This window comes from Falco cherrug, chromosome 4, assembly GCF_023634085.1.
Source record: "Falco cherrug isolate bFalChe1 chromosome 4, bFalChe1.pri, whole genome shotgun sequence".
Taxonomy (NCBI): Eukaryota; Metazoa; Chordata; class Aves; order Falconiformes; family Falconidae; genus Falco; species Falco cherrug.
The window spans coordinates 102,330,514-102,353,864 of NC_073700.1; the positions used below are offsets into that span (position 1 = coordinate 102,330,514).

At 39.7% G+C, this 23,351-nt stretch overlaps 1 protein-coding gene across 8 annotated transcripts in view; it reads right to left on the bottom strand.

Moving 5' to 3' along the window:
- The window catches only part of RBMS3 (RNA binding motif single stranded interacting protein 3), a 719,214-nt gene that overhangs the window by 13,551 nt on the left and 682,312 nt on the right, over positions 1-23,351 (bottom strand). The gene's annotated exons all lie outside the window — the stretch shown is intronic.

Here is a 23,351-nt window from a genome sequence, read left to right on the forward strand (position 1 = left end):
TATATATAGCACTTCTTAAAAAGCTCTTGAACTTAATGCAACAGGTATTGTTCAAAACTTCAAATAAAGTATCAATATTAAGTTATCAGATCTGTCTGTACTTTTCTTTCTACAATCCAGTCCTAACTGGGTGTCTTCACTGACGAGAATCTCAGAACGTGCCCAATCCCACAACTGACTGTATGACACTTCCACTACATGTTATCTTCAAAGACACACCAAAGATCTGAATCAGCCCAGAATGTATCTGATGAATTTTAAAATGAGTTAAATATAGCTTTGCTTCCTGGCAGAGCTAGGAAGTGCTTGCAAGATTTTATTCTGCTGTTTATAGAAAATTTACATTTAAAGCACTCTCTCACCTCAATTCTAAACTAACTGGGTAGTTTGATATGCCTGTCACAAACGTGCATTATGAAATTGCATAGTGGGGTGCAGACTCTGCGGCAATGCTGTCTACAGCCTCAGGGAATGAGAACAGCATATTTAAGAATCCCACAGCTAAATTCTGAAGTCTTCATTCAAGTAGAAGAAAAAAAATACTTAAATCAAATTGTTTTCTATAGAAAAAAGAATCAATGAGGAATGTAGGTGACAGAGTGTATACTTGCAATATGAGTAGCAATTTGTGTTGAAAACCATTCAAATATTTTTGCTAAAATTTAGCATTTTCCTTAACTTGAGCAAAGAGAGGGGAGTGTCCCCAGTGTTTACGCGCCTCTATCAGGCCATGTTTTTCTGCTGCTCCTTTTCCCTGTTCTTCAGCAAGAGAACTGAATTCAATAGCTTTTTTATGAATGCTAACCCACCAAAGACATTAGGCCAACTATTCCTATTGTACTCAGTACAGCCGGGTTATTCTCCTGCCTTACAGATTAGGAGCTAATGAGAATGTTACGGCAGGGTGTTCCAGAGCTGCTTCCGCTCCATTCATTCTGCTTTGTAATGTTGCATCACATGTTGGGACAACATCTGCTGCGTAGCATATTGTTCTAAATGTGTCAGTATTTAATATTAACCTGAAGCACTCATTCTTATAGTTCTGCAAACACCTACAAGGGTTTTAAACACTTACACAGGCTAGCTTCACTCAAATACATATAGATTTTAATTAAAAGTGTCAATTTAAAGAATAAAGTTGCCTCATTCAACTTGGACTTCCTCTGAGTTCTTCCCTGAACCCAGCAGAAGATAATGCTCAGACTCTTATAAGATGCAGTTCTCTGCCATTCTCTTACCTTACACACAAACACATACAATTTTTAATACAAAAGTATCAAATTAATCAACTGCCTTTTAATTCAGACCACTCCACTTTTTGTAAAGTCCTTTGGCATTAAGTTCTGTAGCACAACAGCTGAAACTGTTCAGGAATTATCTGGTGTCTTCACTGATTCCGCAAGCAGTGCTTTTGGTTAGTTGTGCAGTTTCTTAACTCTACCGTTACTGTTTTCCTCTTGAGGCAGATCCTGATCTTACTTGCCAGACTACTTCAGGTTGCTCCCTTCATCGCTACACAATCTCTAGGGGAAACTGTTCTCTTGACTGCAGTGTGACTGGTGGCTCTGGCTAACTCTTGCTTGCCCTGGTCTTTCCAGGCACTCACACCTCCCCATACTCTCCCAGTCTAATTTGTCTGCAGGAATTTTAACTGAATTCAGCCCAACAGCAGGTGATTTACAGTGCTGGAGACCAAAGCCATCTAGTTACTTGCCAGACTCCCTGAAGAACAGTAGTCTGCATATGGCTTCCCATCTACCTCGCAAAACTAATGCAACTGGGAAGTAGGCAGGTGGCAAACAAAGACGACATCTATGTCAGACGACCATCACTGAGATCTTGTTTTCTCCATGAACCACACTCACTAATGTTCTTTATCCACATGTACTTGTGAAAGAGAGACAGCATGACTCCCATGCTCAGCTTGGCAGTACCCAGCTAATTCCACTAAATATTAGTATTGTAAACCCTGAAATGAGAGAATCTGAAAAATCCAAATCCATTGTTTTTTTGTCACATGTTTCTATCAGGATTAAAGATTCTTGAGCTGTAATGTGATCTGTCATTCAACAAAGTATGTGCAAGACAGAAGAAAACACTGTTCTTTCTTCCACAACTGTACAGGCTTTGTAGGTCTAAAAGTAGAAGCTGCTTATTTCTGACAGTAAAATGAATAGTGACTCTACAGGCACAGATGACAGATCTGGAGGGTATAAGGGAGCTTTTTTGGCACCCTGATCCTTTAGAAGCTGATAATTTCTGCTACAGTAAAAGAGACATGGGTGGTAATACTTCGCTCTTAATTTCTTTGTAAACTATTATTTTCTTCATACAGCATACAGAATGCATGTTCTAAGCACTGAGGGTGTGCAGTATTATAATATAATGCATGCTTTACAATGCTTGACTGCTTAATTCAGACTGCACTTACCAGGGCACTGATGAGGCCTATATGCTACATTAACAATTCTACTCACACCTTGTCCAGTGGGACTTTTGTTTTTAACTTTTTGAAACTGCTTAAGTATGTGAAAAAATCTATAGCTAGAAAATGAGTAGTAATATACACTTAAACCTCTGCTCTCTTTTCAGATATTACCCTCCACGACTAGAAAGAGTTAAATGAAAGGAGGTAACGAATGAGGAGGTGGGTTGAGGGAACAAAACGGAACTGTGAGAAGGATCATGTTTAATTCAGAGAGCAACATCAGTTCTCACAGATCTGCAAACAGTGGGGTATCCCAGCCTGGCTCCAGCAAGAGTCCTGTTAAGCCTGCAGCAAACACTAAACCCATAAAGGTGGCAGGCCTCGGGAAGAAATAAACAGAAGGAAAGCAGCTGCCTTCACCAAGCAGACTGAGGGAGCATGTTGCAGTAGGATAATGTTTTACCCATCAAAGGTGGAGCTGAGTGACCTGCAGGGAATTTTCCGGAGCTGTTACATAGAGGCTATGGCACAGGTAATGTCCATTTATGCATTTGCCCTAGTAAGCCTCTGGCCTGCCTTTCCTGGGCCCAGGTTAATGCAGAGTCAGGCAAGTGCCTAATAGCTGAGATACATAGCAAACACCTCTTACACCAGCTATTAATTACTGAATTTCAGCTGAGACAGTGCGTGGAAGAGTGAGTGCCTCCTGCAAGACCAAACAATTTAATTTACACTGCCAGAAGACTTTGGCCACATGCTTTGTTTAAATTCTGAAGGTCATCATGAACAGAAAATATAAGAAATAGCCCTAAAGTACAGTTCTATTTATAGGCCTATAAAGTAACACAGCTGTGATCAGGAGACGGCTACTGGATATATGTTAACTCTCTTGGCCACTATGAGTACTGTGAGGTTCTAGAGCTGACAGATTTGATCAGTTGACAACCTGATCAACATTGAATACGCTTCCCAATATAAAGAAAAACAAGAACTTAAAACCTGAGATGTTAACATGTAAGTTTGCAGTAGGTTTGGAAACCTTGAACACCACTTAGAATTAGTAGGCTTACTAATGACAAGTGCCAATGAGCAGTGAATAAATGTTAAAGAAAAGGCTTTTTAACAAATCTGTATGGAAATGTTGCTTTCTGGTGTTTCACTTTGGTTTTATGTAAATGTGTATCTGTTGTAAAAATCAAAGATTGTTTTCCTTACTTCAACAACCACCATGCTCCTGAGAAGGCGCAGGGCCTTTTCAGTCAAGGTGAGAGCCAAAGTGCAGAAGCCTTGTAGCAACGTATATGCTGGTAAGCTTTTACACCACAGCAGCCTGCTGAAGGGAGATTAAATGGGACGTCTTATGTGAGTAAATGCTTACCCGTGTGTCTTAAACGAGCAAGGATGCCAGAGTCTGGTCTTCAGTGACTATTTGTGGTTTTGTATCACTGCATGAGCTATAGCACAGTAGATAATGACTTAGCTTTTTAGGATTCTCAGAATTAATGCCAGGGTTTGTTTGTGTTTTTTTTTTTAAACCATCTGAGAAGTCTAGACACTGCATCACTAACAGAATTATGTGAAAACATTTGCGTTGCTGGAAAACTGAAGGAAATGAGACTGTTGGCTGGATTTATTTTTATAATATTTTTTCTTTTTACCCACGAAGGAAACCTGCCCTCCCACTTTTAAATCTCTTTCCCTGCAAAGAACAAAAACTGCATCTCTCTTTGACCATTGTGAAGTGGTTATAACTTTAATGAAATATAGAATGAAACTGCTGCTTTTTTGTCCCTGGTTCCACCTTCTCATTTGAAAATACCCTGTTCTCCAATAGAAAAGAACATTGTCTTGCTGTGTCCTCTTATCCCATAGTCTGGCATGGAGATGTAGGAACTCACAAGAGAAAAGGACCATCTAACTCATCAGCGCCAGTGACAGTTCAATGAAATACAATATCCAGCTGCCACAGTTTTTACTTTAAAGTTCAAGTATCTTTTGCTACCCAGAAGCGTTCTCATTTTGCAGCTCAATCCTGTAATTATTCAATGGCTGTTATTAATCTTAGTTTTCCCCAATTAAAGAATGTGAGAATAAAAGATATGGAGGTTTTGCATATATTACAATATTTTTTGCTAATAATTATCAGTCTGGTCTAAAATATAATAGTGTAATGCTATTTTACCACACAATTACCATAGCCCTATCAAGAACAGCACTGTCATTCAACAGAATCCCATCACTGGGCCACTGCACTCATTGTTCAGGCAGAGAATAGAAATCTTTGCAAGATTTAACCTCCCTTCCCTGCTGCTCAGTAATACACACACATTTAGGAACACTGGCTATCACTTTCCTTTCAACCTTCCTCATGAGATGTTACCTAATTCTCTGAACAAGTTAAATGAAGGTAGAGAAAATCATAACTTCAAGAACTATATTTACAAACTAATCTCTTTTACTCTTCAGGAGTTCTAAGCATCCTTCACAAATCCTTCCCTTTGGAAATCACAGTAATACAAAGGAATAGAAGAAACAGTGCAGATGAGCTAACCCTCCCACAGCTAACAGGACCTTTTGTTATTTCTGAAATTCAGGCCTGCTACCGAAGGGGAGTGATCAGGACTAATCAGATAAAGACTATTTAGAGTAAACAAATGGGCAACAGTCAGACCACCACATACAGCTGGGCACCATGCTCTCACTAGCATACAAAAGCCCATGTTCGTAAGAAGTGTAGTAAATGCAAACTGCACTCAAGTATCTACAGGAACAGATAAATAAAAACCTGGTTCATTTGTTTTAACCACTTTTCAGAGTCTAAAGGCTGGCATTACAAAGGAACTCAGTGAAAGCCTCAAATCATTTTCAGATACCTCACCAATGTCTGAAAATGGAGAATATAGAGAAAAAACCCATCAGGATGTGAAAATTAGGTAAGTTCCCATTTTCATTGTACCTCTCATTAAAGGCAAGTGAAACTTCTTATAGGAATACTTCTTTGTAACAAGTTGTTCATATAATGTTTATCAGTTTATACACTGCTATGGAACTTGACCTGAGGGTGCTAATGAGCCCTGTAGTCCACATCAGTGTACAGAGGCCCATGGTATTTTCATTCTTGCCTTCTTTGCGACAAAGCCTCCACTGTAGGCAGGGGTCCACAGAGGCTGTGCAGAAACGTAGACTGATTCTGCTTGTATGACTGCATATACGAATAGCCTCCAGATGTGAAAGCTGTTTTTTTGTGTGAATCGAATAATGCCCTATGTCTGATGGATACATTTGCACGACAGCAAGATTTCGCCTATGCTTAAAACAAAGACCAAGACTCGGGTGATTTTTTGTACTTTGAATTCTTAATTCTTCAGTTCTTATCCATTTCTCTACGAAAAGGGCACTTTTTAGTTTTTCCCATACCCTCTATGTACCTGCTCTGTGAATGTACATTATGAGATCTCTGGGGCAAGTTTCTGAGCATGGGTTAGTGCATGATTTATTACAGTCCTGTCTGCAGCACCTTACGTAAAACCAGGGTATAGTGACTGTATCATAACAAAAGAGTATACTGCATCAGTCTTGGTCAGCTAGGGTCGGTAAGCACTGAGACTCTACCACATTTATATTCTTCTTTCAGATCCTGTATACTGAAGAATAAAGGGGTGATGCAGCATAATTATAACTGCTTCTTCTGACATAAAAACTCACTATGCATCTCCTCAGTTGGAAATTCATAGGAATTTCCATCTGAATACAATTCTTTCAATTAGTCCCTGATAAATGGCTGCTCGTATGATGAAGGAAGACCGATCTGCACATTTTAATATTTTCAACATAAGTAAATAAATAAACGTGCCACTGAAACTCTCAACACATGAGCACATTAAGTTATTATTAATAACATATCCATTTTTATGATGAAATAACTGCTTTCTAGAGGTAAACATGTCATCTAGAGGTTACTAAATCTCCATGAATTCTAAGATCTAAAGAGAAGCAGACTACTGTGTGCAAATGTCCATACTGTATGGATGAAGTTGTTGTTAAAACAACAGGGAAACTGCTTAGACTTATTAAATAACAGTTGCTCATTAATCCCATACACCTTCAATTTGCTCTTTCAGATCAGACATAAAAGTGGAAAGCTCATGGGCCAACTGTCCAAGAATGAAGCAGATGAAAGCGAAGACAATAACAAACTAAAAAAAAAAAAAAAAAGCACAGTAGAAACACACAAAAAGCCACCTGAATATTACTATTTCTAATTCTCCTAGAAACAGGAGGAATTTCATCACCTCCTTCATAAAAATGTAGTCGTGGCTCGCAAATGTAATGTAGTAAGCTAATAGCATTACACCACCAAACTACAGCTTGGAAGTTCTTAAGAGCAGCTGAAGCATGGTATTGCTCAGTCCTTCACCTCTAAAAGATCCCTAGATTCCAAAATGTTTGGTAAACTGTAATGAAGGACATTACTGGCTTATAAAAAATAAAAAAAAGAAGAGGAAAAAAACTATCTCAAAACTTCACAAAAAACAGCTGTCCAAAAGTAGCCTGCATCAAGAGATGGAGAAAACCTTCCCAATTCAGTGAGCACAAAACACCTTGCAGACATCACCTGTGTTTCCTGCTGGGGCTTACGCTGGAAGCTAACAGGGGCAGTAGAGATGCCTTAAAAGCTGGCCTTCCTCTATTGATGGTGAACATGCAAGTCCAGGCTTAGGCAGCAGGAAACACGTTCCCTCTCAGAAATGCTGGGCCCTTATGCCTAAGAATACAAGGAAGACCTGCCTGCTGTCAGGTATGCGTGGCCAAACGTCACACAAAACACGCACTCAGGGCTTCCAGGCTGCTCAACGCAGAGTTGGGGTGGTTGACTTGGGAGTTTGCAAACCCTGAGAGCCCCGCTTCCATCTGGATCTTGGGTGAAGCTCTGGGACATTCTTGCCTCTTCCTGCACACCCGGGAACCAGCAGTCCCTGTTCAGTCTTTGAGCTGGTGCCCTGCTTTTCTTCCAGGACAATCCCCCCGAGCAGCCTGGCCAAGGCAACATTCGTAGGGTTTTCTGACTTGGCTCCCAGGACAAATCTGGTCCTCAGTAAGCAGACCTGTAAGCTGACTCATTAGGAGATCTGGAAGCCTGCCCAAAGCATCGGACATGGTGAGGCTGCTCTGGAACATGAAATCCTGGGAGCGCTTTGCAGCTGCTGCCTGAAAGTTGACATGGAGCAGGACAGCAGCCGAGGGGGATGTTTAAACCAGTTGGCAGCTGTCAAGACCTTGTGGAGTATATTTTGTATTGGAAACACCATGAGCCATTGTTTCTGAAAATTTATTTTTTTGTTTGGAATTTCTGGCTCATGGGAGAATCTTTCTGTTTTGTTTTGAGTTTTTAAAAGATGAATCAGAAGGAAACCAATTTTTGTGAGATGAATTTCCCACAAACTGGAAACTATGGATGTTCTCAGCCAACTCTTCTTCTATCTGTAACTTGGGCAGAAGGATCAGCCAGGGTGGTGATAAAAAAGATTACTAACTTTTAATGGCTGCTGGCAACTTCAATACATTTAAAGTATTATGTTTTAACATAATGTAGTACAAAATACTGCTTCTCATTAGCATACAAATTGGTCTGTAAAAATCTTTATGTTTACATGATCATTAGCTTTGCTTACATGGCAGGGCTGTGGACGGTGGCAATAGGAAATGTTTTTGTGAGGACTTCCTTTTTCCCGCTTTCCACAAACTCCTGAAATTCTTCTAGGATAAAGGTCTCTGTAAAATTGTTAATGTCCTACTCATAGAGCATGACTGAACAAGAACATTACAGCCTGCCCCTAAGTATGTTAATTATCAGCTGTGGGAGGATCCCTGAGACACACCAGACCACAGCAGTTCCAGGGCTGCATAACCCAAGGAGAAACTGATTTTCAGTAGGTTGGTGGTTAAGTGGACTTAACTATATTGCCATGTCCACCATGTAATGATCTGCTTACAGTGTTGAACTCCTAAACTTACTTTGTGGTAAAAATTACACAGGATCTCTCCTACTTTGTCAGTGTTTCATCCAAATCACGGGGTAGGGGAAGGAGGGGAGAAGGAAAGATAACAAAAAGTAAAAAAACCCAGCAAAACAACAAAATAGAACACGGAAGAAGGAAAAAAAAAAGCGCAATACTTCAAAAACCGGTCAGTTGTTGTTACCTCAAGCCTTCCTGTTTTGTCATCTAATCACTAGTTCTCCTCCTAAAAGTGTCTTAGAGAGGTCCCTTTAGAATGTCTCCCATTTTTCACTACTGGAGGTCTTCCACACTATTTCACTGTACTATTTTCTTTACTTTGTACTGGGACACTCTAGTTTGTTGGGAAAGAGTGATCGGCACAGCTGAGGAACCGTAAGTGAAGCAGTCAAGAATGCTAGCCTGATGCTTCAGCTCTGAATCTCACTTTGTACAGGTGAGCAACTTAAGACCTAGGAAACTTGAGGTGTATTAAAAAAAAAAAAAAAAGGTGCAAGCACCCATTCACCATAAGACGTTATTTCATATAGCTTTATGGGTGTGCTTAGTGCTTATTTTCCCAGGAATGACATTAGAAATGCTTGAAGGGGCCAGTAAAACAGATGTGTTTTAATGCTGGCGAAACAGCAGCATTCCAAGGCTGTTCTTTGTATTCCTTCAGTGCTAGCTTTCCAAAGGACACAGCCAGTTAATATACGTTCAAATTATATACAATTACCAGTTGGTATGGATTTGTGCTTTAACACCCTCTTACAGCTCTGGACAGTGTAAGCACAAATACTTGTGTATGAATTTTAATAATTTTTAGGGCTAATAAAGTCCAGGCCAAGTGAAAAGCAATTCACTTCAGTGGGGGAAAAGCCCTCTTGATCAATCTTGCTCTCAGTCTCAGTGTACCGACTGTAAATAGTTTTAGACAGGGCTCAAAAAAAGCACAGCAGCAGTGTCAGGTAAAGTCTTGATAGACGAGTATGCCGTAATGGTTGTTCTTGTGATGTTTTTTTCAGGCTAGCACATTCTGTGAAAAATTAAAATCAAAGCAAAGCAAAACATAACAAAATCTTCCCAACTTCCTCCCCTCCCTCTAATTCTGATAAGAGGTGGAATACGAGGAGGATAATCCAGGAAGGGAATCAACATAGGGGAAGACATTAATACATGTACAAACACTCATATTTCCTTCTTATGAATGCCCTTTATATGACAGAGCTGTCCAAACAGCACTTAAGGAGCAACAGCAAAATGCCTGACAGACAGGCATGATAAGTTATGGCTCAAAACGTTTCCTTGCCAGACAGAAAGGGTGACTTTTTTTTTTCTTTTTTTTCTTTTCTGAAAATCCTTTAAGGTAAACTCACTCCATGTCCGCTGGCACACAGCCATTTTTCCTATAAATTCATATTACAATGCTGTATTTCTAATGGATTGGGTATGGTGCTTTTCCATTTTGCTAATGAGAAAAGCTAAAGGCCATTACTTGCTCTGATTAAGATCCCGAGGGAAGAAATGTGATGTGTATATTACCAGGCCATACGTAAAGGAAGTATGTGGCATTTCTAATCAATCAGATGAAGGGTAGACAGAAAAAGTCTTATCCTGCAACTGTACAGGAAGAAGATATAGGGGGAAAAGAAACCATAGAAAGTGTCTTTAAAAGGTGACTTACGGGAATCAGTTATAATGATATTAGTATGATCAATGGCTATGGCTACTATCTGGGAAGGATGTAATTACCAAAATGAAAACTTTCAGATGGGAAGCCTAATCAAGGGCAGAGGTACCATCATATTTCTCCGAGCACTGTCAGCTCTCATCCAGGCAATGTATTACTTTGTCCCTCACAAGCGTTACCGTACCCAGGCTGAGCTGTGCCTGCCTGGGGTGGGAGCAGACCCAGGAGTGAGAGGCTGTGAAACTTTCCATTCAGCTCAGAAACATGGGTAAGTCTTGGGCCAGAGGCAAATTCAAGATAAGGAAAAGCAAGGCTGGGAAAAAGGACAAAGGGAAAGAAAAAAGTCCCAGTCATGACTGGCTTTAAGGGAAGTTTTGCAGCGGTGTGCATTTAAAAACCATTTCAGCTTAAAGAAAGGAAATGTAGACCAGTAGCTACTCATCGCAAAGGAGATCCAACAAAAAAAAAACATAGCACAAGATGCACTGCTCAATTTGCAGAACGATACTCTGGAATATCTGCCTAAGGTGTTTCAATATGCAATTTCTATGTGTTTAATCCTGATGTCATAGAACTTTTTCAAAATTATACCTGATTGAAATACAAAGTTTAGAGACATTTTTTTCATTCCTTTTTCAATGGCTGCATAGCTACAGCTTGAAAATGCTACAAGATACATGCTCCAAATGACAAATGAATAGAGCTTGGAGATGGGTGTTCTAAGAGAGGACAAGACCTTTCAAATGTGTCATAACGGGTAGTCATAGCTGTATTTTGAATAATATATTAATTCCACATAATATTATAAATCACTGCTGAGCACTAAAACTGACAAAAATTGTAACATACTACAACCTCTCAAACGGAATTCCAGATCAATGAAATATTCATGTCAATGACAGCAAAACTATAACAAGTGATAAGGCCAGCAGGAGAGAGTCTTGTGTACTCTCCCAAACGTGCATTAGGGCGCCTAGCTTTCCTCTGTGGGACACACTGCTTCTTTACAGATTCCTGGGAATGCTTCAGATAGATCCACCTGGCAATAGAAGAAAAGAGTCTCCTTCATCAGCTTTAAAAGTACAGTCACAAAAAACACTGGGACTGTGAATCTGGAAAACATCATTGACCCTCCCTTTCATCAGGAGGCAATGACGAGAGACATATTCTTTTAAATGTCATGGGTGACAAGGCATGGATGTCACATACCTTGTTGCAAAAAAGTAAGAATCCCAGCTGAGAAAGCCCATCTACAGCTATCATACTGAAATTCAATCATCTTTACCTTTCCTTAAAGGCCTTATTTTACAAAAAAATCTACACAGGCCCTAACAGGAGTTTTCAGTGAACTTTTCTGATCCCTCTGCTCCACTCATGTGGAAAGGAACAAACACTGCACAAATGCACCTCATCCTGTACAGGCAAGTAAGCAGGATGGTGGGGGAAAACAGCCTGGCCTCTTCTAACACCACAGCCCAGTCAGAGAATTGTTCTTCTCAGGAACATCTTGCAGAGTATCTATTTCTAGGCTAGGTTGTCCTTTCTGGTTCTTTGCTTTGATGCACTCCTGGCTTTGGCACACAGATTGACTGGAAAGCTCAAACATCTTCATTTTGCATTGGTGCATGGGTCAGCAAAATGTTCCCTTTCTGCTTTCCTTTTATGTTAAAAAAAAAAGAAAAAGAAAAAGATTTAAGTACTGTGCAAATATTTGCAATGGAGAAAGTCCTAACTGCACGACAGATTTTTTTTGTCCAAGAACGTGACAGATGACAAAGTGGCCATTTTCCCATCAAATAAATTTACATCAACACTTTTAAAAACATGGGACTTTGCATGATTCACCTTACAAAGAAGGATTGCTGCTGACATACGTGTGTTACATTGAACTCCCAGGCCTCATTCCTAAAATACAAATTAGCAGAGTTAACATTTTGAAAGTGTAAAAGTGGCTATTCCTGAAGCTGAATAAGGGCATTTGCAGATTACTCTCAGTGGCTGATGACAGGGACAATGAATTTAATCTTGGGATGGAGTGGGGCAGCGGGAGGGGGGTGGTGGTCTGCCAGCCTGTCCAGCCGTAATATCCCCTAATAGCCTTGAGGAATTGTAATTGTGAACTGAAACAGCATCTGCTTAACTGTCATCCTAGCCTCAGGACTGGAACTTTTTGCTTGTTGTGAAGGATCATGAGAAAGACTACACAGAGCGTGAAGATGAAAACAGAGTGAGATTAGAACCATTAAATACAACCACCAAGACACAGCTGTCCACACTGCTAGTGAACTCAAGGAAATATAAATGCCAAAATGTATTTGACATTCAGGATGCATTTTGGTATGGGAATTTGGAACACTGAGTTGACTGCAAGCATCTAGTTCTACAATTATTTTCATCATTTTTATAGAGGACAGATTATTGCAGATTATTTGGTGAGAAGCAAATAGATTTCAATGCTAGGCACACTGAAGAGGTCAGGAGTAAAGCCAAATTTAACCAGAACTGGTAAAATCTATTCTTTTCTTACTGGGACACAGGGGCCAATTAGTTCAGCTGCCATGACCAGAGCAGCTTACGGCAGTCTGTCATGTCCAGAGTCTGGGCTTTGCCTCAAATGTCCTGCTTGCATTAGCGGTACAGCTGAGCCATCCCTGGGTTTGGAATAGGATCTGCTGTCCATGCTCTAAGAAAGACTACACTGCAAGGAGGTCATTTTCCTCAATGGAAATCAAAGGTCCTGCATTAATTTATTTAGGTGGTGCTATAAGGTTTAATTACTGTTTTCAAAACACTTCAAGAATATAAAATGCAATACAGGTGCTGCTGTTTTTATTTGTCAGTTGTGTTCTGCCTCTGGATGTCTCTCAAAAGACTTGCATGCTGTTGTGTTTGGAAGGAATAGCAAATGCTATAGATTTCCTCCCATATCACTTATACTTGGGGGGGGGGGGGGGGGCAATGTTTGGCAGAAATCTGCAGGATATGTGCAGATGGAGTTAAAATATTAACCACAGAAACTCCACAGCTACATAAACTGAACTGCCTAAAAAAGAAGTGCTTCAAACTAAACATAAATGCTGCAATTTCTTAGTTTGCAATGGGCCCAATTCTGCCTGCAAAAAGGTCTATAGAATAATTACAGACCAGAGACATGCATCCTCTACACTTCCACACCAGACTGGTAATTGCAATCTTGGAACACATATCCAATAGTGTACGCAATAAAGTAAAAATCCTATTATTAAAAACTAACTCAAGATGATGCTGTGATGTTTAAACCACATTTTCTCTTTTGAAACGCAATCAAATATAATGCCGCTCATGACATGCGTACAAAAATTAATGAAAAGCAAAACTGGATTTATAAGCCTTGAAATGTATCATTCTTTTCTTTGCCTTCTGTTGCAGGTTAGTTATGTTAAATTTTTCCACCAATCACTTTCTGATTGCCAGCTCTGTTATACTCAGTTTTAAACAAAGGACAGAAATTTCAGGAAGGTCAGTGGTCTTCTGCTCTCAATTGTTCAGACATAAGCTATACAAATAAAATAAAGAAATCTCCTTATTCAACCAGTGTCTGTACACTGAATGGAATTTGGTTTTACTATTTCTCTATGTCCCATAACACATCAAGGAAATCTGAAGTTGCTGCTACTTGTATTTTTAGTTATTAATAAACTTAGTGTATATTTAATAATCTTCTAGAAGGTGTAAAGGAAAAAAAGATATCCTTTTTTTTACCTCAAAGTAGAAAACCTCAATTAAAATAAAATACAATGAAATAAATTATGGCCACCTTGATGAAGCAGCCATTTATTATCAGAAAACTAAAGTTCCGAGAAAAGTCTGTTATCTTCACAGGAAATCAGCACTTCTAACAGATAGTCAGAAGCACCTTCATGCTGAAAAAAAGGCAGCAAAATAGTTTTTGCTAGAAAATTACCTTTGGCTACTAAAATCCTGAGCACCAATTTGGATTCTGTGGGTAGACTAGGCAAGGTCATCCACAGGAAAACCATCACAGCAAAATACTCACTGTACCTTGTTACTGTATTTTTCTTACTCTGATTAGTACTGCCAAAAATGGTCATTGAAAAAAGAAAAAATACACCCCATTTTTTAGTCCAGCACAGGTGTTTTAAGTGGGAAGGGCTGGCAGCAGAGCAGAATCGGGGTAAACAGCATGGGAGGAAAAGAATAGTCAGGTGCCTTAGTGGCTGGAAAAAAAAAAAGTCGTCCGTTTGGAAATCACAGCATCTTTGGTCTATACTGCAAACCCTGTGGCTGTAGTTGGCAAGCCAGAGAGCACAGCATGAAGTTTTTGCATCACTGAAACCAGTTTGTATTGTAGAAATATACTGATTTGAGGGAAACCCCTAAGGGAAACACACTCAGCACAGGAAAACAGGGAGGTGAGGCTGGCAAATGCACAATAATTTGGACATTTAGATACTACACTCTTAAGAAGTTGCTGTATTACAACTGCTAAAATTAAAAAGGTAAAATTAGAAGCAGCCAGGTGTGCCCATCACATTTGAAAGCCATAATGAATCCCAAAGGACAGAGAAGTCCTCCATGGGACTGCAAAAGCACGTGCCTCTGAGATATGATTGCCCCCTGGACACATCCCAACATGGTGCAGCTCTCCTCTGCCACACAGCAGAAATCTGCCGTGTTCAACAGTTCATTTACCTTGCTAGAAAAACAATTCAGTTCAGCAAACTCTCAAATTCACTTGATGCAGCTGCTCTCAAACCCCTTGTTACAGTTTAATGAAACGTGCTGACTGAGCTGTTTCATAGTAAACATTAGTTATAGCAGAACTCTCCTCCCAAATTGAGTCTTCTCGGAGCAAGATGATTCTCCAGCGCCATAGCACTGACACAGAATCAACCATAACTCACAAATAATAAAACACCATCTGAGGGCACAGAGGTTAGTGCCATCAGCAGCTCCCTATGGAATTATAAATCATTTGAACAAAGCTTACCCTTTTTTGAGAACTTCAGGCTGAAATCACTGTATATGCAGGATCCCAGTGTCTTACACAGTGTATGAAGACTGTGCCTTTAGCTCCTTCATTTAACCTTGCTTCACAAACGAGTGAGCCTCTAACAGGCTGCGCTTTCCAGATGAAAGTAAGAAAGATACCTCAAAAGCACTGGCAATTTATCTTAGAGGAAGTTTAAACCTTTGGGCTACCAGCTTGACAACCATCTGATAAGCCACGTGGATTAACTGTGAAATGCAGTGTGCACTGAAGTTCAGTGGGAAATGCTGTGGGAAAAGGCAGTGAAATTCAATGGAATATTGTTCTTGCGACCATCAACAGGTCCAGGCCTTTGACCAACATACAGGTTACATTACTTCTGCCACTGATCAAAATATGAAAAATACTGAGCATCGTTCAAATTAAATTCACTTTCAACTCCGTTGTATGTATTTTCAATAATGTGGCAATGCGTCATCTTCAGAAACACTGCAGCATCTATAATCTAGTGTTTCTGTGGAGTCCCAATGCCCCTAGAAGTGAAGTTTTCCCTATGAGAAAACACTGGGAATGTAACTCAAAGGTTGCTGCTCAGAGTGGAAACATTTTGCTTAACAAAATGTACCCATTCCACTGGGAAAAAAAAAAAAAAAAGAGACAAAAGCAAGCAGTATACTTACTAAATTCACACAACACATGTTCTACATCATCTAGCAAAAAAACCCCCATAACTCTTGGCCCCAAATGTTTTTTTCTAAGGAAACACTGTGAATGGTCACTTGCAACCAGTTTACTCTGACTGTTTAAGCTTCAGACATTATAAATAACATGCTATTTTGATGTACAGCTCTTTTCTGAGTCTTGGTACATCATTCTCAGTAAACATTTTTATAATTTCCTGAATTCTTAGTACTTAAATGAACAGAAAATAAAAAAACAATTATTATTACTTGTTTTGAACCGAAATAATGTTTCTTTGCAATGAACAACACAGGTTGAAGATGGAAAAAGGCTGTTAGACCACTGCTCTGTTTTTGTGTCAACACCTGAAAGTCCCTCCTGTGGATTTTAAGTTTTTTGGCCCAGTTGATGCCCCAGACAGTGACCTTTCCATGATTCATTTTAAACATGTCTCCCTCTTAATATATTACCAATTTCTGCAAGTTATTCAAGTTACGCTTTCCCCATTTTACCTTCAGATCCTTATTTACATTGTTAGCACCATTAAAACCATCTCCTCCTTTCCATAGATGCCCTTTGCATACCTACACAGTTATAAGCTACTGTTGCCTATCACATTAATGCCCTCTCCTTTCAGCTCGAGTTTAATACATCTGTGACTGAAGTTGATAGAATTCAAGTACTCCATCTTAGACAGAACTGATATTGTGTGAAGGATTGAAACACTGCTTAGCAGAAACTAGCCGTTCTTCCATATAATTTATCATGTTGTTCTTTTCTATTGAGGATCCAGCCTGTTCAAGGATTTCAGGACTTCTTGCTATGCTTACACACACTTGTAGCATGTGGAGACATGACCACAGGACTGCTTCCCAGCTCTTGGCAGAGAAGAGCTGTGGAAGCACCACCTCTGGGAGATACTTCTTGCTTTTCACATGATCACAGTTTGGCAAAAAAACCCTCACCTCTCTAAGATCCTCAAACTTGTCTTGGATTACAGGGGCCCCACCGAGCTTGTCTGCACCACTGATGATTGAGATTCATTACTTCTCTGGGAAGCCATATTCATCTTTTCTCTCAGAATCACCTGAGTCTACTTTAAACACAGGCAGGACAATAAAAACAAGTTTCATTCTAATAAGGCAAAGAGATACATTCTTGATTACAAAACAGAAAACACATCTACAAAAGAGAAACATCAAGAAAATACAGATGACAGACCTGACATTCAGAGTACTTTTGTTTCCCAGCTTTTATTCAGTTTGTCAGTTGTAGGTGTGGCAGGATGTTTCAAACCTAGCGTCATTTTCAGCTCTTTTTACCTATCATTTGTTCCTTTTTTCTACTTCCCTGCCTGTTAAATAAAGAGCCTCTTTTGGCTAAATCTTATACAAATCACAAATCATCTTATACAAACCAAATAAAACTAAAACAACCTTCTCTCCCCAAAACCTGCCCTGTTATTTGTGGCATCAGCACAATTTCACATGAACATGAATGAACACACACTTTTCTCCTCTTAACACTCCACGTTTTTAGGGGAGTGATCTACTAGTAGCTAGCAAAATGAGTTCACAACATTGGTACATCTCTAGAGACATATGAACAAAATTTTCTGGGAGTACGACTAAAGGTGAACCTTTTGGGGGAGGATATGCTGCAGACCACCAACTATATGCCAGTTTTATGCCTTTCAGTTTCTATTCACTATTGCAAAATGAAAAAGTTCACTTTATATGCAGTGCACGGCTATCACTAAATAACAAACATTCTTTGGAAGAGGTAGCTTTAAACTACATTCCCACTGTCCTTCAAAGTACCTCTAGGCAGCACTTGTAGAAATCACAAAACAGAACTGCCGCAATCATATGTGAGAAAGTACATGAAAAACAAGCCTCTAAACATTCTAGTTCACAGATATGTGAAGCCAGCTGCAAATTAATTATATGAATGACATCTGTCTGATGATGAAACAAAGCTATATTAGTTACAGCTCTTCTGGATGATACTGTTTGCTTTGCTGAACCATCACTGTTGCTTTGTGTTGCTTTACATTTTTATCACCACAATCAGGGCGCTGAGTCCTTCTCTGAAAGGGAATCTGGGCTAATGTTGCTTTGAGTCAGTAGCTGATACCTCAGAGAGGCAAGGAGTCCTCAACAAAAGCACTTGTTCATTTGTGCAAGTGTCATATGAAGGTAAAATTTAACACAGAATAAAAGCTACGGACATGCTGGGCTCGTATGAAGAGCTGCTTGAACTGAAAATGGAATTCCCTCCATCTGTGTTTGTTCTCCTTTTACATTCCCCTTCTCTGCCTACACCAGGCAGTGGCTTTGAAGGTAGGCACAGCTGCACATAAAGGCAAACGATAAGCCACTACCAACAAATGGTAGGAAAGTAAAGCTGAGTTCAGAAAAGAAGGGGAAACACTACAGAAACGGGATTTTATAAACTCTGTTCATTCAAAAATATCATCTAACCGCAGCTATGGTCAAACACAGACTGTGGAACCCATGCTGAGCCAGCTGATTATAAAAAGCCTTCCCTACACGATGACTGATCAGCCCAATTCTTACAAGAGTCTGTGGGAATCCAAGATGGCCCAAAAAGGGAAAAGATCACATCTCTCTTTGTTCACCGTACCACGCATTTGGTCTATGCTGTCAAATCAAGAATTTTTCCACCCTGCTGTTGCATCTGCAAATGTTTCCTTATAGAAGCACTAAATCTATTTTTTCAAGATTACCAACCTATTCGTCTCAATAATATTTAGTGGTGGTGAATTCTGTGCATTGATTATATGCTTCATCAAAAGGTTATTGTTCCTTGTTGACTGCTTGGAATCTGGTGCTTTTCAGTTGCACTGAGTGGCCCTTTTTTAACTCAAATTATGTATCAGGCAAATAGGAGCTGCCTTTCAAGAGGCTGATTGGGAAGGAAGGTGCAGGAGGAGTTATTTGGTTTGTATAAATCTCAAGAGAGCTTATGCTGTTCTTCTCCTTTCCAACCAGAATAATTTATCCTTAAATGGATCTCCTGCCCCAGACAGCTCCATGGTGTTAATCACTTGCATTTGCCCTGGGGCCCTGGCTGAGTAAATGGACAAGGATGACCTTAGTTTCAGCCTGAACCAAGCTAATTTCATTTGCAATGAGTTCAGTCCTGTATTTTCTGCACAAACTGTAAGTGAAAGTCAGTCAATAAATATAATAAAAGCTTTAAGATTAACACTTGATAACATGAGAGGAACAAGACTGCAAAGAAACTTTGCTCCTGTAACTCTCCTGGGATCTTGCAACATCCTATTAGAATAACAGAGAGTGCTTTTTGAACAAGCATCTGAACATCAAGGGAATGCGATGATGTTTCAGCTCCATGTAGCTGTAGTATGTGCAAATAGAATTGCAGATTAAACAGGAAAAAAAACAACCCTATCTAACAAAGCAGTTATTCTGCTGAGGCCTTTAGGTGACATTTTAAGCCACCAGTGACCATGGAGTATCCAAAGGAAATAAAAGATAAAAAACTTATAACAAGCTTGTTGTTCCATTGAAGGGTTCTGAAGATATCATCAAGCTCCGCTGGCAACAAAAAGAACTAACAAAGTGAAAGATAAGACTGATGTACCTGCACAACAAGCCTGTTATTCCTTCGAGAGATTTCTGGTGATACTATAAACCAGGAAAGCTGAATGAGGGTGGTTTGCAGTTTCAACAGAATCCCACGTTATGTCAATGCAGTTCTTCCACCTGACTACATTTTTAATACAGAGGTATCTGGAATAATTAAACAATTTTTTAAGTGGGTTTTTTTCTGTTTCTTTGTTTAAAAAGTGCAATGGAGACCTTATTTTGTAAGTTGCCTATTACGTTTCTAAATTAGAAACTGAAAGCTGAGTAAACTGTCTGCAAGTGTGAAGAACAATTAAGCAGCGCAGTTGAGCAAGCAGTTTTAGTAAAAAACCTGGCTTCTGCTCCACTATCCCATTGGTGTAGGCCTCAAAGGTTTAAGATGAAACACGGCTATGATAAGGCAGTTCCCAAAGAGAGGGGAAAAAACCTGGAATTACCTCGCTGCCAATGAAGACTAACAAAGGCTGTCTCGATCTGTTGGATGAAACTGGAACCCAACCGGTATCTGAAATGGATGCTAACAGCAGGGAGGGGAGAGAAACCCAGACCAAGAAAGCGCAGAACAGAAGATTTCCTTCAGGAATGAGCAGCAGAGGAGAAAGAATATAGGAAATCTAGTTCCCAGTGAAGATGTGAATTATTACTGCTGACAGCCGAATGTGGAAGCGTCGCAGTAACAGGGAGCCGAGCAACAGGGACTGAAAGCAGTGATCAGACTGCTCAGTTTTTATTTTTCTAAAGGTTTTTGTATTATATCCAATCAGGCATCCATCACAACTTTATTAAACCATGAAACAGATGTCAGATCAATGGCTGTATTGGAAACATTTTGAATGACAGGCTGATGATGGAACAATTCCAGCCTCCATACATTATTAAACATACACTAATGCTGGTCTTTCAACGCTACCCTTACAGACTCGCTCAATCAATTCTCCCTCTACGGTACCTTTTTTAATAGCAGACCTAATTGTATATGACTATTACATAGGAAAAACAAGACATACTGTAATACATAGTAATAAAGTAGTAAACAACAGAAAAAATTCAAGGTTAAAACCGATTGTCTGTCTTCACATTATGCCTCCTGGCATTAAGCTTTCATTTTAATACAACTGTAGGAGCTGAGGCTGGGTTGTCAGCCTTAATCAGAATATTCAGACTTAACCGCCTTTTTGCTGTAATCTTGACATAATTTAAGAATAGGTTTTCTTTACATATTTGCCCACAGCCAGCATACCCGTGTAAATGCCTTCTGCTCTTTTTGAGAGAAGAGGTATGTACGAAAAAATACAGATAAATATGGCAGATATCGCCCCTCTGGCAGATTCTCTGCTTAACTCCAGATTTTAGGCAGACTGGGGAGGCGATCATAGCAGCACATTTGCCTCTCAATTCACCAGTAATGTAAACTGTATTTTCACCAGCAGAAATCAATTTGATTTTCATAAAGACAGAAAGAAATTATGCTCTTGGTGGATGAAGCACAAAGCACAGTAACTGGGAGATGCAAATGCTGTACAAAATTCCCTCACAGCACGGGAACATAAGGTTGAGTTGCCACAAAATGCAGACCATTACCTCCTCTCTTCCCCCAGTGCCCTACACCACCCTTTGGCCCGGAATATTTGCTCCAGCTGTATGTTTTCATGAGATGGTCAGTGAAATCAAGTAAAGATGGATTTGTAGCTTTTCACTTGGCCTGGCATCTTGATAGCCTTAGTGCATCCTCCTGATTAAGGGCTGCCTAGTATAGCAGAGACGTCTGATTTTATACAGACAATTCAATAATGGATAAGAAATAAGAATGTTAGAAAAGATAATAAAATTAAATACATGTTCTTTGGGGCTTTGGAGAGAAAGAAAGCTTCTTGTTCTTACTGATGGCAAATGGTTTCCTGAACAAAATTCTTTGTGCTTTTTGGGGCCAGTAACCAAAGGCTTCCCAGCACAAAGGGAAGGCAGCTGGCTCTGAGTGGGGCTGTAGGAAAACTGCTCTGTTTTGGCTGCTGAACTGGATGCTCCCAGCTGGAAGTGAGCAGCCCTGCAGCATTTAGCCAGAAATGCCCCCCTGGGCAGGTGAGTAAACAATCAAGCGCAGGCAGGGATGGAGGCAGCTGCCCCTCAGATTCTCATGGGTTTTAACGTGTGCCTTAGGGCTGAGAGATCAAAGCTCAAATCTAAATTTTGGTGTTGAGGCAGGAATTGGCAGAGGCTGCTCTTACCCAGGTAATCACCTCACCAAAGGGCTAAAGAGTGCTCTTCTGTGAAGGGTCTCTCCTCTGCAATGGCTCCAGCCTGAGCCTGCACGGAGTATTTTAATCTTTCAGAGAGCATCAAAAGGCAGAGTAATTCCCACAAGATATGAGGCATTCATAGGCCCCTGTGCTATTTCTCTAGCTTACTCACTAGAGAATAGATTTTCTGTTGTAGCAATGTCTTAGAAACCCAGCATTCATCCCAAATCAGGCAAGTCTGGAAGAGAGTTTGAAGTCAGCTCTTACCTAAGTGACCACAGAGGTCTGTTGTGGCTGAAAAATATATTACATTACTTCACAAAATGGTCTGCCTAAGGAAGTGAACATACAAAAAACTTTCAATTAAAACTGCTTTGCATACTGCAAGCTTTTATATTAAATTGTGACAAGAGTTGCAGCCAACGCTGAGCAGAATTGTTTGTGACTTTGTGGCTTCTTTGCTTAAAAAAATCTGGCTGGTTTCTTGAAAGATAGCTGGTGGCTCATTGTGGCACCCTGTTGCACAGTTTAAAGGATAAAATTAAAAAATATGTTCATAAAAAAAATGTGTAGTTTATGTCTTATATCTCCCATAAAACTTAGTCCTCCTGAGGTACTCACAGTAGCATGGTTTGGATTTGGCTCAATTCGTCATGGCTTTATGCTCTCAGTGCTCCTCTCCCTGGACTGAAATTCAGACTTCAGACTAAAGGAAGTAAAAATATCTCTAAATAAATCATATCTCTAAATGGGTTGGCCATTTTCCCCACATTCTGTTACATTTTCTGTAACAGAACATGTTAGGAAGACTCAATTTCGAGTCAGGATGGATACATCGAACAAAACTGCTACTGGCAGCCTAAATCCTGAAGTTCTCTTTTTAATTCATGACAGGAGGAATTCCCGATGACCTCCATGATTATCCTGCTTGCCTGAGGACTTTAACTGACTATGGTGCTGATGGTGTTTTTACCAAAGAGAAATCCGGAATGTGATAAAACAGGGTGTCATTTGAGATTTATGAAAAGCCTATGGATATTGTAACACCCATCAATCATTTACTCTTTCTTGCTTTTTAAGTTTTCTGCAAATGAGTTAGGAGTTTTAAAGATAGTAAACATAAACCTATACAGTATACCGCTGAATGTATTTCAAGAAGTTATCAGGGAATGCTGTGACCTTGAAAGATAAGACTGAGTAAAGAGCTAGAAAAAGGAAGGAAAGATTTTCTTTCAGTTGCAGTAAAATAAATTCAGGATCTTATTATCATCTGCTAGATCACCTACTGCTTTTCAGAGTCCTTCCTCTGCCTCCCCAGATGGATTTGTTACAATGAACCTTGTAATAGTGGTCTCAAGTCAGAAGAGAACATTACCTGGGAATTTTCTAGTTTGCATTACGATTTTGAGAAAACAAGCACAGACGACAATGTCTGTAAGAGTCATGGAAATGAAAATGACAGACAGAAGGAAAAATTCATAGGAGCTGCCCAGCAGCACAGCTAGCATTCATTTTCAATTTCCTTGTCTTAATTTTTAAACATAATTCTGAATTACAGTAATTCCACAAGTAGAAATTCTCACTAGTCCTAGTATTTCCTTCAATTTCATGTCTTCAGAAGGGAAAAATGCTGATATTAACTTTGAGATATAATTCCTACTTCTTTTGATTGTTGAATGAAACATTTTAAA